General features: G+C 51.6%; 1 long non-coding RNA gene across 1 annotated transcript; it reads left to right on the forward strand.

Moving 5' to 3' along the window:
* Positions 1 to 267: 267 nt before the first annotated feature.
* On the forward strand, positions 268 to 7,611 carry LOC101687443. The gene is made up of 3 exons (XR_199896.2): positions 268 to 332; positions 1,277 to 1,483; positions 7,359 to 7,611. It is a non-coding gene; the product is annotated as an uncharacterized LOC101687443 (long non-coding RNA).
* Positions 7,612 to 10,159: the final 2,548 nt, after the last annotated feature.

Consider the following 10,159-nt stretch of genomic DNA (forward strand, 5'->3'; position numbering starts at 1 on the left):
TGTGGGGACATCCCCAGGAAAGAGCTTTGTTTGTGCTCCAGGACAGCTGTCTTGAGGTTCCATTCAAGAAGGCTGGGCCGGGACAGCCACCAGCCCAACCTTGGGACTGGCTGGAGCCCTCTTGCCCCCCCCCCCCCACGGCATCTGTGGTCTGGACCAGGCCGGCTGAACCTGGGGCTGGCCATTTTGAGCAGTGTCATGGTCACTGCCTCTGACCTCATCGACCGCATTGTCCCACCCACCCATTCTGTACCCAGTGCTCCTGGGCTCCCATTCTGGCCACTCTCCCACTCAGGCACCGGCTCCCTACGACCTACAGATTTGGGTTCAGAGTAAGCACATTGAGTACCTTCTGCTCTCCAAGCAAGATTCTGGGTGCTTCCATAAATATCAACCCCTTTGAAAGATGCTTCCAGGATTCCAAGGCTGTTTTGGCAGCTCCACTGCCGTTTTGGCTAGAGAAGATCAGACCTCTGCTGCCTGCCTGCCCTTGCTTATCTGGCTGTTCCCCCTGGGCCTAGCCCCTAGCCTCTCTCAAGGTCAAAGTCTCAGTGCAGAGTTCAGGTTCTGGTCCTGAATCCCCTGACTATTCCACCTGGGAGGCCCATATCCAAGAAAGACTAGGAGGACAAAGGACATGCAGCCCAGATGCCCAAGTGTGTTCCTTTGGTTGTTCTCCAGCTGTATGAGCTCTCCCCCCACACCTTTCTCTCCGGTCAGGACCCAGTCCAGCCTTGGCTCTACCCCAGACTTACTACTACATTAACCAGGGCTGTGGTGAGTGAGGATGGACATTGCACAGAGAGGCCAACTTCAAACCTCAGGATTGGCTGGCCTGGCCTTGCCCATCTTGTTCCTTTGTCTGGACTCTACCCCAGCCTCAGCAGCCCCACCCTCTCCAAACCCTCCCCTGATGCCTCCTGGGGTCCTTGCCACCTGTCACACAGGAGCTGGGCCGTCTCGGCTGGTTATTGAGGTCCCACATGGCTCCTTGAGGGCTTCTTATCCAGGTTTTGTCAGATAGGTTGGGAGGAGGGCACTCTCCCTTCATGGATGCTGTGTGTGGCCACTGGACACTTGAGACTTGCCCCATCTAGATCGAGATGTGCTCTAAGTAGAAAATACACACCGGATTTCAGAGACTGACAGCTACAAAAGAACGTAAAAGAGCTCAATAGTTTTTTAATACTGATTATATGCAGAAGTGATAATATTTTAGATTCTTCTGGTTAAATATATATTTAAATTCATTACACCTGCTTCTTTTTTCTTTCAGTGCCTTTCCTTACTAGCGTGTGTGCCTTACCCTTGTGGCTCATGCTGTTTCCGCTGGCCAATGTTGATTTAAGGGCAGGGTTTCAGACGTCCCTGAACACAGAGCTGTCCGTGCAGAAGAACTCGGAGGACTTGGAGGTGTTGACGGTGGGAGCCCTGGAGGAGTTTCAGCCTCGCACCTGAAAGCCAGTTCTGGGCTTGTGAGGAGGTACATGAAGAATGATTGTGGCAGGTGTGGGGCCGACCAGGACGGGGACTGGGCTGTCTGTTGGCTCCTGGTGACAGAGGTCAGAGGGTCTTAGCAGTGAGGTCCCAATGCCAGGGCCCTGAGTGCTTAAAGCTCTGGAACAAGCAGCACTGGGGTTAATCCTAGCTCCACCATCAACTAGCTGGGGACCCCCGGGGACTCTGGGCCTCAGTTTCCTCATCTTAACATGGAGTTACTCTGAATACCCCCGTCACGGGCTCTTTGGAAGAGTAAATGGGTTAATGCATGTGAAGGAGTCAGAATAGCGTATGACATATGGTAAGTGCTCGGCACGCAGCAGCCTGTGGCGTCAGAGTCCTGGGTCACCCCAAGGAGAGAGTAGAGAGGAGGTAGGTGGGGGGTGCAGCTTGAGAGTCATTTCCACTATGGCCTCACTATCCTCAGTTTCCTCCCTGTCACACAAGGACAACTGGACCCAGGATGGCCCTGGGGTGGTCATGGTGACCGAGGGAGCTTGCATGCTCCTCCTGAATCTCTTGCCCCTGGGAGGCCCCACCATCTCCTCCAGAAAGTCTGTGGAAGACTAGAGTCCCACTGGGGCCTGGCCGGCTGGGAAGGTGACCTTGAGGCGGGGTGGGGCGGGGCAGAGGCCAGGCTGGTGAAGGGCTAATAGCTAGAGGACCCAGGAGCCTCAAATCTGCCAGCCCCTTGGAAAGCCTGGTCTAAACACCGCTGGAAATTCTTAAGCTGGGATTTCAGTTTAATTACATATTGATTAAACGGAACAAAGGCACAGGGGCTCCAGGGAGCAGGCTCAGTGAGTGCCTGATGGAATTTCAATCGTGCTTTTTTCCTGTCTCCTACTCTCTTAGAGGCTTGGAGCCCTCCCCGCTGAGGAGGCCTGGTTCTACATGGGCTCTGCGGGCATCTCAGTCCCTGCCTTGGGCAGAGGAAACTCATGTGCCCTGGCCTCAGCTCCCTGCCCCAGCTCCCAGCATTCTCATCTACCCACCATCCCCCAAACCTGGTCAGGCTCAGAGAAGTCCTGCCCAAGGTCACACCCAAGGTCAGGGGGAGACCTGGCACCCAAACTTGAGTCTCCTGACCTGGCCTCTCCCTGGACAGGGTACTACTCTCTAGAAGGCCCTGGGTGGTATGGAGAACTGCTCTGTCTTCTCTCTCACCACAATTCTACAATGAGAAGTGGTCCTATTCAACAAGTACCTACTCTGCGTAGGTTCTGTGCCAGACCCTGGGAAGTGAGTCGGCTATGGTCTCTGTCCCTCCCGGAGCCCTCGATCTGATCTGGGGGACCAGGTGTGGTTTTCCTGTGGAAACAGCATCTGGCCTGAAGCTTAGAGGACAAGAGGAAGTAGCCAGGCAAAGGTGGGGAGAGAGGCGGAGAAAGGGAAAAGCATTCCAAGGAGAAGGAACAGCATGTATGAAGTCTTACAGGCAAAGGAAGGAAGGCACTTCGGTGGACCCGAGGAGGTTAGATCATAGTGAGGTTGGGTGTGGGGGGACAGGCTGGGGGCAGGCCCTAAACCCAACGCAAGAGGGCTGTGCAGGAGCAGTGAGTGTCACAACTTCCTCCCCACCCATCTCCCCAAGCAGCGGAAGAATCCACCGACCTCAGCCCTGGGCAGTGGAGTGGCAAGTCTGTATCTTTACCAGTGAATGATTGGCTCGAGAATGGACACATGACCCAGTTCTGGCCAATGAGAAGCGAAAGGAGGTCCACGTACTTCGACTTCCTGTTTTGTGCATACATTTGTCTAGATTTAAGGCAGTACTAGTTTGCTGTTTTGTTACTTACAGCAAAAACCATGCTGACATATTTCCCTGCAGACCACAGGAAGGGACTTTGGACTCCACTTTGAGAGCAATGGTGTGTGTGTGGGGGTGTCCACTGAAGAATCTTAACATGAAAATATTATGAATATATTGGCTTAAATAAACTATATCATTAAAATTAATTTCACCATTTCGTTCCACTTTTTAAATGAAACCACTAAAAATCTAAATTATCCTTCTGTGGGATAGGTTGCACCAGACCCAGGACTGACAAACTAGGGCCCGTGGGCCAAATTCAGCCAGCAATCTGTTTCTGTGCCGCGGGTGAGCTAAGGCTCCTTGGTGCATCCTGAAAGGGCTGTAAGAAAACAAAGACGAATGTGCAACAAAGGTTATATGTGGCCCATGAACCATAAAATATTTACTTCCAGCCTTTACAGAAAATGTTTACACTAGACTCTAAGAGTGACAAAGCCAGGAACCCGTCTGGGTTTTGTCCTTCACCGTCCCCAGTGCCTACAGCAGGAGGAGCACTGCCTGGCACACAGTGCGTAGATGTTGAATTAATATTCAATGAATGAATGAATGAATGAATGAATGAATTGTACCTACCCCACCAGCTGGCCTATCTGCCCTTTCCCCATGTGCGCTACTACATGGCTGTACCTGAGGCCCCTGGATTAGTGGTGGGTCGGGAACAATACACTCCCAGCTGTGTGTGCATCTTCCTCCCACCCCTTCAGAGGTCAAAGTCACCTCCATTATTCCTGCTGCTCCATGATCCCTGCCTGGGGGCAAGGGAGGTGGATAGAATTCACCCACCCCTTAAATCAAGAGAAATCCAGATCCGTAAGGGACAAATCTTTTTTTTTTTTAAGATTTATTTATTTATTTGTCAGAGAGAAAGAGAGGGCACAAGCAGGCAGAGGCAGAGAGAGAAGCAGGCTTCCCACTGAGCAAGTAGTCTCGTGCAGGACTCGATCCCAAGACCCTGGAATCGTGACCCCAGCCGAAGGCAGCAGCCCAACGGACTGAGCCACCCAGGCATAAGGGACAAATCTCTTGACAGAGAAGGAATCAGCGTTGACCTGGGCAGCTGGGTTTAGATTAGTTCTTCTTCAGGGTCAGTTCTCCAAGGAGTCTGTCAGTGAAAGGCAGGGTGGCCCAGAGCCACAGAGGCCCAGAGCCACCAGGCCCAGCAGACCCAAGGCTTTACTGCCCTGCTGCAGCCTTGACAGATTTGAAACTGGGGCTTGGCGGTCATGTCCTCATGCTTTAAGAAAAAAAGTATGTCTTGATGGTTTGTTTTTGGCTCCTTTGTGCTTTGTTTCTATTTATCTTTTTAAAGATTTGTATTTATTTGAGAGAGAGAGGATGAGGAGAGGGGGAGCAGCAGAGGGTGAGGGGGTAGGGAAAGGGGCAGAGGGAGAGGGACAAGCAGACTCCTTGCTGAGTGGGGAGCCCAACTCAGGCAGGGGCTTGAGCCCAATACGGGGCTTGATCCCAGGACCCTGAGATCCTGAACTGAGCCAAAGTCAGATGCTTAACCCACTGAGCCAGCCAGGCGCCCCTGGGCTTTGTTTTTACACCCCTTTCAATAAAAATGCTTCTGACCATCTTTACCCATCCAGTATAGGCAGTGAGAAAGCAAAAAGGATTTTGAGGATTTGGGCTGCTTTCCTCGTCTGTACCCAACCCAGAGAGGAGGAAAGAGAGAGAATGTGGCTCTTGCTGGGACAGCAGAGGTAGTGGTAGGATTGCCCAGGAGATGCTCAGACCCTCTGAGGGGGTAGGTGTGCTCATATGGGTGGGCGGCAGCATGGTTTCATGGAAAGTGCAGACTTTGAAATCAGACCTACTTCCTAGTGGGGAATCACTTTCTCTTCCTGGGCCTCAGTTTCCCCCCTCTAGAATGGCTTGTGGGAAGTGTTGCTGTGATGATCAGAGCAGTGGTTGAGCCAAGTGCCTGGTACACTGAAGGCCCTCAATGAACGGCAGTTGCAATGTATCATCTTCATTTCGTGGACAATTCCCTCACCAGGGGCCAGAGCAGGAGAGGTCTAGAGAGCTCCTACCCGTGTGGTATGGCCAAGAAAGTCTCTGGCCTGGAGAGGGCCCAATATAGCTCGTCTTAGAGCCACAGACAGTAAGAAGGTACAGTGTGAGAACCACTCTCTGGTCTGAAAGCCTCCCTTCCACTGCCTCTGTCCTAGCTCCGAGCTCCTGGAATGGGATGCCGCAGTGAGAGGCTGGCAGCATCTGCGATTTTCTTCCCTGTCCCCTGCCCCCCCTCATTTATTTGTTATTTGTTACATGAGCTGTAATTAAGGAGGGAAAAAATCTGTAAAAATTAAGTGATTCTGAAGGTGCTGAGCAGGGAATTGGGAGGGAGTGGGGAAGGGATTGGAGGGAGGCTGTGTCCTTCCTTCTTGACAAGGGCTCTTTGGAGAAAAAGTCCTAGAGGAAGCTCCTAGAACTATTCCCCCCACCCCCTTACCTCCTCTGGAAATCCAACTGAGGGGTACACCTTTTTGTGCCTGGCGCTGGGTGAGACAGACCTGGACTCTGATCTCTCAAGTAGATGTAGCTGGTGGGGGAGACAAACACCAAAATAGACGACCACACCGCAGATGACAGAGGGAAGCTGGGGCTCTGTCCTGACTTCTGCTTTCTTCTTGACTTGCTTAGGAACAAGCCCTTCAGGGCAATTCCTCATGGGGAAAGTGGGCTTTCTTTCATATTTGTCCAAGACATAACCTCTCTTATGGGTGGTTCCCTTAGGTGACCCCAGAGAGAGCGACTATGTAACCCAGCCTGGGATAGGCAGGGGGAGCTGGTCAGGGAAGCCTTCTTAGAGGAGGTAACACTGGCATAGGGGTTTGAAGGGTGCTCAGAAGTTTAGCAGTCTGGGGCAGGATTAGGGAAAAAGCAGAGTTGAGTTTCCAGTCAGAGGAAGTAACATGTGCAAAGCACAAATCTGTATGCAGCGAAATAGGGATGAGGGGCGGGGTGGAAGAGTAACTAGAGAGGTGGAAAGAACCAGGCCAGGTGGCCTTGAATGCCAGCCTTAGGACCTTAGAAATCTTGGCCTAGGGATGCCTCCGGGCTCAGTCATTTGAGTATCCATCTGACTCTTGATTTCAGCTCAGGTCGTGATCTCAGGGTTGTAAGATTGAACCTCACGTCGGGCTCTGCACTCAGCAGGGAGTCTGCTAAGGCTCTGTCTCTTCCTCTGCCCACCCCCTCAAATCAATAAACACATCTTTAAAAAAAAAGACTTTATTTATTTGACAGAGACACAGCGAGAGAGGGAACACAAGCAGGGGGGAGTGGGAAGGGGAAGCAAGCTCCCCCCTGAGCAGGGAGCCCAATGTTGGGCTCAATCCCAGGACCCTGGGATCATGACCTGAGCTGAAAGCAGATGCTTAACAACTGAGCCACCCAGATGCCCCTAAATAAATAAATCTTTAAAAAAAATTTTTTTTGCCTATAGGTGATGGAAGCTATAGTGCTAAGTGTGTATGTGTGTGTGTGTGTGTGTGTATAGGTGGTGGGGGTCGGGGGACATTTATACCCCAATTTATAGGTGAGGGCCCTGAGATGTGAAGGCCTTGCCCAAGTTCCCCAGACTGTGGGTTGGGCCTAGAAGGCAGGCGCCAACCTCTGCCGGCCTCTGATAACAGTGTTAATGACTCTAATTCACTTAAGTCCATTAATGAGTCTTTATTGAGCAGAAGCAGGCGCCAGTGGTGAGTGGGTGTGAGCTGCCATGTGGGCGCTCCAGAGCCCTGCCCCCAGAGAAGATGGCTATCTGAGTCACCCTGGACAGCAACCTGGGAGGTCAAGATGTCTCCTCCTGCTTCCTGTCACCACCCCTGGGCTGCAGTGCCCCCACATGTCCCTCCAGGCTAGTGAAGACTTTATTCAGGAAGTAGATGGCAGACAAGGAGGTGGGCCATCACTGTAGTTGCTTATAACCTGCCTCAGCCTCATTCCTCTTGGGGTCCAACTAGGGCCTTGGGGAGGTGACAGGATGTGTGGCAGGACCGGCCCTACTGATGCAAGTGTTTCTTCCCACCAGGTGGAAGCATCTAGAAGCAGCCGTAGCAGCAACCAGAAGAAGAAGGAAGGCATCCCAGCACCCAGAAGGAGCATCTGGCCCAGCTTCCCACCTTCAGCTCCCAGTGTGTGTTGGTGTGGGGTAAAGTGGGCCCATCAGTGGGCTCCCTGAAGGAAACCTAAAAACACTGGCTGACAGAGAGGGTCCTAGAGCACAGGAGGACCTAGCCAGAAAGTACAACCTCAGCTCAGCTTATAATAGGAATAAATCATACATATGCATGAGGCTTCATGACTGTGCATGTCCAGAAGAAGCCTAAATGCTCCAAGGGGCTGGCTCAGCTGAGCTTGGGACAAGGCAGGGGTCTCTGGCCCTACTATTCCTGTGGCCCTAGGACTTTAGTTTGTGTGGTTGACAGCTGTCAAAGTAGCTGGAACTGGAGCCAGCACCCCAGTTCCTGCCTTGGTTCTGCTCCTGTCTCCTGCTGTGAAACAGAGAAAATTACTGCCTAGCATTAGGCCTCAGCTATCCCATCTGCAAAATTGGGATAAACTTCTGCTCAAATGCCTTTGGGAATTGTGCGGAAGGTCAAAGCCAGCCCTGGGAAGTTCAAGAAGCGCCTTTTAGAGTCAGAGGTTGCCTACAACTCGCAGTTAAGGTCCCAAGGAAGCAAGGCTACAAAATTAACTCCTTTCACAGACTTGAAAACTGTGGCCCTGAAAGGTAGAGAAGCAAGGGTACACTAGTGGATTCTAAGCCCTGTGGCCTGGTCCTTGCCATGGTCAACTTCAGGACCGTGGACAGGGCTGCTCCGTCCCAACCTAGGCGCCCATGCTGCTCACTGTCATCTCACCAGGGCTTTCTGAGCCATTTGTTTTTATGTCTGTATGTCGGGCAGCCTGCGAGCAGGGCTGGCGTCCGACTGTGAGTCTAAAACTGACAAGAGGCGCTGGCGGAGTGTGGAAACTGTCAGCAGAGCAGCCGCCTGTGAAATTAACATGATATCGAAAGCGTCAATGTTTATTTACTGGAAATATCTGGACAGGATGCAAAGCAGGGCTGCAGCTGCTGCCTCAGGGGTAAGGGTGAGGGTCACCCCTGCCCATCTCTCTTTGCCAGCTACCAGGCCTCGCTAGCACTATCAGCCGACCTCCTTGTTAAGATTTCCACTCTCTTCTTGACTTGCTGAGGAACAAGCTCTCTTGGAGAAAGTATGGGTTCATTTAAGTTTATCCAAAAGTCATCTCCCTCATGTCCCAGAGTTCCAAGGACGGTGTCCAGGAGCTGGTGAACAAGGGTGGGTCCTTGTTCTCCACGGCAGCCCTCCCCCAGCCCTAGCTGATTGGACCAGTTTGAGGTCACCTGACTACAACTTGGCCAATCAGAGTGTGTCTCGTGGGAATTTAAAATCAGGGCACGACTATTAGGTTAGCTGCAGGGAACTGAGATTCCAGGTTGTGTGGGCTTCTGGCAGGGGCTGCTATCTTGGGGTGGTCAAGCTCAGCTAAGTGCACGTTGGTAAGTAAAAGAAGAGCTTGTTTGTCAGAGATGAGGAGGAGAACAGAGCAAATATGACAGAAGAGCAGAGATGAGAGAACTTCTAGATGGTTTTCAGTTTGGCGCAGGGAAACCTGGCAGTTCGTGGTTCACTCTGCTTCTTTAAATTTCTCTGTAAACTTACATTATAATGGATTTTTCTGGAAAAGGGAAGAAATCCACTGAAACTGGCCCTAAAACAGAGACTGACCCTAGGACTCAGGTAACAAGAAACAGTGGGATTAGCTGGGAAAGGGTAGACAGTGGCCCATGGTATGTGGTAGCAAGACTGCTAATTGTGCTGTGCCCGTAGTTGTTGGGACTCAGACCTAGGTCCCACCAAGAGCCAGGCTCAGGGTACCACAGAGAAAAGCAGAATCAGAGACTCTCCCCACCGCTTGCCTCTGCTTCTGCCTGGATCCTCTGTGAATGTGGCTCCCAGGTTCACCTTTCCCAGTCTGTACTCCAGAGAAACACCGATATTGGAATTCTCTGGTTCCAAGTTCAGATATCTTAGGGAAGGTTTCTGATTAGCTACACTTCGGGAAGGTGCCATTTTTCCTTGTCTACTCACACTAACAAGCAGATGTGGATATGGATTGGCTCAGCTGGGATTAGCTACCCTCTCCTACATGGAGCCACGGCCATAGCAGATGGTTCCATTAGAAGACAGAAGACAGTTCTTAGTCTCACCATGTGGTTGGAACATAGGCACCTCACACAAGGCAGACAGAACAATGGATGTCCACCCTGTTCTTTGAGCATAGAGCTCTGGGGGTGTCTGGCTTGCTACCATCACTGATTTCTCTACAGAAGGGACTTGGGGTGATTTCCTCCATGACTGCATATCAGCTGCATGGAGCTGATCAGTGGGTAAAGTTATCATTCAGCCCAGTGTCTCCACTTCGCTTGGTGATAAGAATCAGAAGAGCTCCTCTCCAAACGTCCAGATTCAGTATGGCTGGACAAGACTGGGGAATCAGGATTCTGACCTTATCTTATCCAGGGGATGGCTTGGGAATCACTGACTTAGGCTGCGGAGGATGAACCTCTCCTCTGGCCTGAAGGGAGACCAAACTAGAGGGATGGATGACACCGTGGTGTGGACTCAGCCAGGAGGAAGTCTTGAAAGTGGTGATCGGTACCCTGGCTGCGCTTTACAATCGCCTGGGGAACTCTTGAAAATTTTATTACTGCAGCATCAACCCAGGCATCAGAATCTCTGGGAGTGGGAGTTAGGTAGCAGTATTTTTTTAAAGCTCCCCTGGTGATTCCAATGTGCAGCC

Source organism: Mustela putorius, unplaced genomic scaffold, assembly GCF_011764305.1.
Source record: "Mustela putorius furo isolate JIRA1106 unplaced genomic scaffold, ASM1176430v1.1 tig00003972_pilon_pilon_pilon, whole genome shotgun sequence".
NCBI classification, from domain to species: Eukaryota; Metazoa; Chordata; class Mammalia; order Carnivora; family Mustelidae; genus Mustela; species Mustela putorius.